Genomic DNA, 8,709 nt, shown 5'->3' with positions numbered 1-8,709 from the left:
TAAGTTTTTTCATGTGGCAAATGAAGGTTTTAGACTGTTACACCGTCAGTCATTTTTGGTGAATAATCATTTCTCTAATTAAAAGAAAAGCACTCTTCACTTAACTATCATAATAAATCTTAATACATTTTAGATTTCTGATATTTTTGTATCGTTTATGTCCTCTTAACTAATTTATTAAATTTCTTATGGTTTTCTGAAATTAGATAACACTTGTCAAGGAGACCAAGGCAAAATGGCTCAGAGCTCACTATATTAAGAGTTCCTTAGCTGATGTCTGTTTCATGAAATTCTTAGATTCTGGTATCATAGGTTCTGTCATGAAAGGTATTTCGATAAAATATTCAAGCTACCATACTCCAACAAATTTTTCTAAGACTTATAATAGTTCTTTCAAAAATAAAAATACATAAATTAGTTCAATATTTATATCAAGATACAACTGGCATAAATGTCTTTTGACAACATTTATACAGTTAAGACTGAAAAAGAAAGTACCAGTTATGAATGAACAAGGAAATATCCTGGTGCCTCTTGGCTTCTGCTGGGACAGATGCTTCTATTGCCTCTGGTTAGTGTGCAAAATAAAGCACATCATTAAAATACCATACTATAATAATTCCCTTTCTTTGGACTGATTGAAGCAAAACCAGCTATATTTTTCTACTGTGTTATACTTTCCCTCAGATAACTAAATGTGGCTGTCTTGCAATAAACCAACACATCTGACAAACTTCTAAGTTGTCCAAGGACAGGTAACATTACATAAGATAAAATGCATACAAGGCATTTAATTATATACTTAAATAATTATATGCGTTTATTATTTGTCATATTGTCGTTTCACATAAATATCTAGAGAATCATAATATTTGCATAGAATAGGCTAGATATAGGCAATTGGTTTATTATAGGGGCCCAATTTGGCCCCTAGATGGAATTTTGCATTTCATACACACTCCCTCGTGTTTTGAGATTCCCCATTATTCTACCTGGACAGAGCTAATGAGATTATGCAAAAAGAAACATTAACTTTTCAAGTTACAATATTTATTTTCATATGTCATTTATAGCTTTTAAAATTAGTATCAAGAAAGGACTGACTTTGGGGGAATTTATAAAATTATTTGAAAGTATATTTGATTAGAACATCATTTAGTCTAAAGCCTTGCCATATTTATTTCTATTATTTTACAGATATAGGTTTATAATATACTATACAAAAACAGAATTATGCACTATAAAGAAAATTCAACTGTGATTCAGATGACTTAATTTATTTTAGGCAACTAATTTAAATTTCTTTTTTTTTCTTACTTGAAAATGAAGTAAACTATACAAATCTCAAACTGCAAATGGCAGAGATATACAGTTTGATGAATTTTCACAAACTGAACACAATCACGTACTCAACACACAGAGTTTAAGAATGGGCCATAACCAGATCCTAGAAGGTCTTCTTGTATCTCCCTAGTGCTCCTTCAAGGGGGCTGCTATTAATCTGGTTTCCAGCATGATCTATACCTTCAATCTGTTTTGGTTTTCCATTAAATTGAGTAAAAGAGTATATCCTTTTTTATGTCTGGGTTTTATTGCTGTAACTTAGGTTTAAGACATTATTTCATATTATTGTTTTTCTATGAGGTTGTGTAATGTTTAAATCTTTGTTAATATTAAAAATGAAAGAAAAATTATATATGATGTTCTTTATATTTCCTTCAGTTTCTACTGGTCTCTCATCTATGATTTATCTTTGCTCCCCAAAGAAGTAGGCAGGTACATTTCTACTAGGTAAATACCAGTAGTGGAAACTAAATGTGTCTAAATAATGATAGCATGACCCCTTCAGGAAATAGTTCAAACTCCAGGTACTGAACACATTCAATTCCATTCAAGTTTTATTCAGTTTAAGTCAAATACTTTTGGTTGGTCAGTTATTTGGGGCATTTTATTATTTTTATTTTATTTTATTTTATTTTATTTTTCTTAATTTTGGGGCTTTATTATAATTTTTCTTTTCAAGATGCTACATAGTCAAACAGAACTGGATTGGTCTTTTATGGGATAAAATTAATTCACAGTCAAACTCTCAACTAGTACTAGAAGGATTAACTGAAGAGTCTCTCTCTCCCACTGCTCCCCACCCCCAACTGCTGGTGCCCTCGATTCTAACCTTCTGCACCCCGATCCATTCGTCCTGACTCCAAGCTAGGTCCCCAAGGAGAGGTTAGGCTCAGACTTGGGCCTGGGTGCTAGAAGTATGAGTAATGGTTGAGAGGTGGTATAAGAACAATCTAGAATACTGACTACTCTTTATTAAAAAAGGTAACCTAGAGTTGACTGCCACTACAGAGAATTTCCCTCCCTATGACAGTTGTTATTTACTGACCCAGAAAAACACTTCCTGACAGCTCTTCTCCAACATTCCAATAAACCCCACCTCCACATGACCAGACTCTCCAGAGACAGAGGAGCCCACAGACCTCCAGCAGCAATACCAGTTCACCCACCAGAGTTTGGCAGCACACAGCATTAACTGTACTCTTGTGACAATAAGAAAACATGAGATGAAATACATTAAATAAGTTAAATATGCATTAAACATCTCTGAATAACAGTTCAACTTCACTACATGAACCAATAAAAATTTAGCTTGGTCCCTTTAAGAGAACAAAGCACTGCCATTTATTTACAAAGCGCTGGGTCAATCAGTCAACACACGCCTCTCACTTATGACGAGTACGTCTGATGCTGCCACAGTGCAATTCCTTTGGGCTTCTGACTCTGTTCATCAGTCCCAAGGAGCTGATGGTTTGGACAGAACTGAAGACATGGAAAGCAGCCTGGGCCGGGAGTGGGCCACGTGGGGACTACTGTGTGGAGATGACCTTACTCCCCACCACGCTGGGCTCCAGCTCCCCACGGGCCAGCACCAACAGGCGAGGAAGAGTGTCATTTTAAGAGAGGTAATCCAGCATCATGTACCAAGGCCTACCAATGTTTAAAATGACATTTACAATATGCCATTGTGACATTACTCATGGTTTCCCTTGTCATTAATAAAGATCATTCTTCCCCCCACAATCAGTTACTATACATTTTTAACTTTCTAAAAGATTGTTACATTATATTTGTGTGTGTGTATCTGTGTATGTGTGTGCAGGGAGGGGTAATTTAAAGGCAAGACCTGTGAGATGTCATCATACATTAATTTCTTTTTACACATGGTTATGATAAATTTAAATCCCATGATATGGTGGATCCATCAATCCAATTTACCATCCTGTGCATGCTACCTCTACAAGGCAATCTTCCCAATAATTACACCAACAATAAAGAACAAAACCACCAGAGCCAAAAGCCGGGTGCTAAGGCCTTCTTCCTTCCCAGTTGGGGCTAGCGCTGAAATGGGGCTGTTGCTCTGCACTGTCTTCCTCATCCGCAGTCCATCTTCTTCCTTGAACTGCTTGTTCTCCTCCCGTAGCCTCTGAAATTCACCTTGCAGCCTCTTACATTCTTCCATAACCTTCTTAACTTCAGTGTCATCCAAAGAAGAACTCAGAGACTTAGACACTATTGGTGTTTCTGTCTTTGATGCAGTTGTGGATATAATTTTATTTATTTCTACATCATGTGGTTTATCATTCTCTGCTGGCAATTCAAACACACATCTAAGTTTTGAATCCATAAGGTCTTCCGGTTTTGCCTCCTTCCATACTGCTTCCATATCTGAAGTGTCAGTTGGAGCAAACATAGACTGAACCATAAACTTGTGTTTACTTTTCTCATTGGGATCATAATCTAAAGGCTGTAACATCACAGATACATTAATTGAGGCCCCTGCATCAATGATTCCACTGTTGGGCCTCACACAGTACCTACGTGGCGCTGTAGTCTTCACCTTAAAACACACATTTCGGTCTGTCGGATTGCCAAGCTTCAGGTTGGTGGTGACAACATCAGTGAAGGGACCTCGGAATTTGAGCTCGTGCTGCGGCTCGAGGCTCAGGACCTGCTCCACCTTCGCCATGTTCCTCAGCGGCGGAGCACCTTTGGCGGGGAGACCCCTGAGAGGTCACCGGGGCGGGAAGCGTTAATGCCGCGCCTGCTTTAAGTTTTACAAAAAAGGGGGGACCAGTCGGGGCACGGGTGAGGGTCTTCGACGGGGTGCGCCATTTGGGGCATTTTATATGTTGCACAACATCACTTGGTGACACACCAGCAGTCAAGAAAAATTGTATTATTTTATTTTAACTAAGCTAGATTTAGCGTGAATTTTACTTGGTTAGACTGTAGACAGCCTTAATCATCCCAGTCTACTTTCTTTGGAGCAAAATTAACATTGTTCTTAAACAGAAGGAAAATTTTAGGAGGCTTTTAGAACTTAGTACTTAACTGCTACTAAGCTCAGTAGTTACATTCCCACGATTGAATATATCAGCTCAGCTAAAAACACGCCACACACCCTAGCCACAACTTCCACCACAACTTCACCTCATGTATGTCACAGATCCTGCCATTTCCTAGTGAGGCCACTAATATCCATCATCTCTATTTTCTCTTGCTCCCTCATCCCAAAGCCTATATCTCTTTCCTTTACTCCTTCCCTGCTACTCAACTCCCCCTAATTTCAAGCTTCCTCCCCACCCAGACCAAAAGATGCACTGTCTTTAGACAACTCATGTTTTGAAGATGGGCTATAAAATCACAAAAACAAGTAATAAAGGACTAACTAATTTCTTGACTTAGAAGAGGAAAAATATAGAGAATTAAACACAGATAGTTCTCAATCTTTTAAGCAATTAACATCTCAATAAGTGCAACTACCGTATATCTAATACTCTTATACTGAATTCACAAGAGAGCTGAGGAAAATTATTTGTTACTGATTTACTTAAGGTAATTCTTACTGATTCACTTCTGTCCCTGGAACAGAGTTTGAGAAAATCTCTGCATTCATTCAGAACCATGGTTCTACCACTCTGCTTGAGCAATTCACCTAATCACTTAATGTTTTTGAAACATTTTTTGAAAATGGTCAATAATTACTGTTCCTTTCTTATAGTTTTGTTTTTGTATACAATAAATGTAAATAATGCATGGACCAAAATTATCTAATATCTCTCTCTCTCTTTAAATAAATAAAATGACATCTAAACACCTACTGGTGAGAGGAAGTTTTCTCTGGGTCTCTTGCTTTCTTATAATCTTGATGAGTGTGCAAAAACACAAGACTGATTTGTCTTTTGCCTAAGCAACTTAGTATTGTTTATGTAGCTGGCAGTTCTGAGATCTGAAGAAATGCATTGCAGGAAAGCATTACATAGTTCTGAGTTAAACCAAATTTTTCTCTAGAAAGATAATAGGTTTGCTTACTGCTTAGTGTGAAATAGTGGATTCTCTAAGTTTGGTGGATTCCCTAAGTTCTTCTCTTATGGCACATCCCACAGCACATGGAGGCTCTGCCTGGCCTCCTGTGTCTCTATGTGAGATGTGAAATGCAGAGACCCAGCTGAACAGTACCGATACTCTTTCCACTGCTTTTGTTGTGAGTCATAGAATCTTTTATCTCTAACCAGGATTCTCATGTCTTCAGTGAGCATCTATGGAACCGTGACAGGCAAATTTATGAACCTGTATAGACAATTTGGCTGGCAATCTGGCTCCCTTCCACTCTATCAAACTTATTAAATAGGGTAACGTCCATGTCTGTGGTTTATAAGAGAATACCTGAAACGAGGTAATTCATAAACAAACAAAATTTATTTCTTATAGCTCCGTAAGCTGAGAAGTCCAAGGTCTAGGGGCCAAGTGGGTGAGAGCCTTTTTGCTGGTGGAGACTCTTCAAAGAGTCCTAAGGTGGCACAAGTTATCACAGGGAAAGGGAGCCTAGCATTCTAACACACTAGATCAGGTTTCTCTTCCTCTTTTGATAAAGCCACTAGACCCACTCCCATGACAACATGTTAACCTATTAACCCATTAATCCATTAATCAAAAAATGAATAAATTCATCCATGAAGGGAGAGCCATCATGATTCAATCATCTTTTAAAGGCCCCACTTCTAAACACTGCCACATTGGGGATTGAGTTTCAACATGAGTTTTGGAAGGGACATTCCAATCTTAGCCTATTCTATAGTTCTCCTGAGAAGAGAACTTAGAGATGCTGAAAGTTGAAGAAAGGAAGTGACCATAACTAAGAAGTAATATATGTTCATTTGATTTTAAAAAGATATATTTAACCTATTTTACTGGCAAAAAAAGCTGATTCATTTTGTATTATCGTGCTACTTTTCAATTTTATAGGAAAAAAGAAATACATTTATTTATAGCTGACAGCAAAATAAATACTTATTTAAATTAGTAGAGGCTTTTCTTGCATGCATTGCTTTATAAAAAGCCACAAGTTTATTTTTGCTTTGAAACTTCTCTAAGGTATGGGAGGATGACACATTATGTCAGAATTTGCATGAGTGATTCTCTTAAATGTTCTAGTACATTCTTGCCTCTTATTATGCACTTGCTTTAAACAGTTCAATTTAACAAGACAAGATTCAGAAAGTCTTTCCAACTAAGAAATTAGACTGAAGACAACCCATCTGATCTTCAACGAAAAATTCAAGAAAGAAAAATAAGCTTATCTTTTCTTAAATTGTTTGCCATAAAGTGTAAATAATGGTAAATAAAACCAAACTTAACCTTCAGCAAGTAAATCAATCCTGAGTCATGTGGGTTTTGTTTGTGTTTTTGTTTTACATCATAAATGGTGTTGGGTAGTGTATCAGCTTATTAGGGTTGCTATACAGTGTATCACAGGCTAGGTGAGTTAAACAACAGAAATGTATTTACTCGCAGTTCTGGAGGCCGGAAGTCTGAGGTCAGCATGTCCACAAGGTTGGTTTCTTCTGGGGCCTCTCTCCATGGCTTCCAGGTAGCTGGCTTTTTCCTGTGCCTTCACATGGTCTTCCCTCTGTACCTGTCTGTGTCGTAATATCTTCTTAGAAAGGCACCAGTTGTATTGGTTTAACTTCCAACTGAATGACTTCATTTTAACTTAATTATTTCTTGAAAGACCCTGTCTCTAAATACAGGCACATTCTGAAGTGCTAGTGGTTAATACTTCATTATATGAATTTTTGGAGGAGTTCAGATCAGAAGAGGCAGATTATCATAAAGTGTATAAAACACCTGTTCAAAAAAAGTGCAAATGCAATAATCATCATCATTGTCATTATTTTCCAATCCTTGTGGAAAGCACTAATGTAAAAATAATTACTTAGGATGAATCTTTGTATCTTGGTTAAGACAGAATAAGATGCTATGGTCTGAATGTTTGTGTCCCCACATCCCCAGATTCATATATTGAAACCTAACCTCCAAGGTGATAGTTAAGAAAAGGCATTTAGGTGGGGAGGGGGGAGTTGATTAGGTCACGAGGGCTCTGCCCTCATGGATGGGACTAGTGTCTTTTTAAAAGATGCTTGAGGGAGCATGTTTGCCACTTCCAACATGTGGGGACAGAGCAAGAAGACACATCTTTGAAGAAGAGAGAGAGCCCGTCCTTACCAGACACTGAATCTGTGGTTGCCTTGATCTTGGATGACCCCAGTTCCTAGAACTGTGAGCAATAAATCTCTGTTGTTTATAAACTGCCTAGTCTAAGATATTTCATTATAGCAGCCTAATCAGACTAAGACAGCATGCACTAGTCATATCAGATAGAAAATGATAGAAATACATTAATGAAATTATTAATTATACCTATTAACTAGCCATTTGTATTCAAGCAGTGTGCTTGGATTGCAAGAGTCACCAAATATAATGATCATCAAATATAATCATCAAATATAAATGCTTGTTGAGCTTACATCCCATGTGTTCACATGTGCATAATGCTTTACAAGTGCAAAAACATCTTGTAGCATTTACCATTAAAAAGAACGTCAAATAAAAACAATTATACTTACAACTGTTTTGTATAGCACTTTAAGTACTACATAATTATAATCCATACTTATCCCTATGAACATCTTTTATCTCTATTTCTAAATAGTATGCTTTCTTATGTCTCTACTTGTGATGCCTATCGGTAATAAAACTGATTTGGATTCTAAACTAGCATTAATTCTACTCTTTGTGATGTAAGATTCAATATATATCTTATTTCTTCCACAAAGTCATATAGCACATGTTTTCTATAAAATGAAAGTAAATATATATATTTACTATATTCTATATCATATTTCATGTTTATCATAAAAATACATGTATTTTACTTATAGATTTATAAATTAATAAACATTATGTCATATATACTTTCATAATTTATACATGCATTCATTCACTGGTTGAATGACTATGTTTTTGTTTTGCAATCTGGTATTTTAGCATCATATAAAATCTCATTTTGATGACTTTTTATTTCATGTGTTTGTTCATAAGCTTATGTTAGTTACAGGATTCATAAGGAAAGGGATGATTTCTAATGCATTTTTATTTTCCTGGAATAGTGATACTCCTATCCTCATACAAGTCTCATTGTGAACTGAATGTTTGTGTTCCCCTAAAATGCATATATTGAAACTCCAACACCCAATCTGATGGTATTTGGAGTTTGAGCCTTTGATTATGGTTGGATGGGGTTATGAAGGTGGGACCCTCATAATGAAATTAGTACTCATGGAAGAAGAGACACCAGAAAGCTTG

The 8,709-nt window shown here is 36.5% G+C and overlaps 1 pseudogene; it reads right to left on the bottom strand.

Annotated features, from left to right (window-relative positions):
- Window positions 1-2,009: 2,009 nt before the first annotated feature.
- LOC135971028 (vesicle-associated membrane protein-associated protein B/C pseudogene) lies at window positions 2,010-4,065 on the bottom strand (annotated as a pseudogene).
- Between the last annotated feature and the right edge of the window lie 4,644 nt (window positions 4,066-8,709).

The sequence above is a fragment of the Macaca fascicularis genome, chromosome 5 (assembly GCF_037993035.2).
Source record: "Macaca fascicularis isolate 582-1 chromosome 5, T2T-MFA8v1.1".
In the NCBI taxonomy this organism is placed as follows: Eukaryota; Metazoa; Chordata; class Mammalia; order Primates; family Cercopithecidae; genus Macaca; species Macaca fascicularis.
Note: the sequence above shows the minus strand (reverse complement) of the source record. Positions and strands in the feature narration are given on the sequence as shown.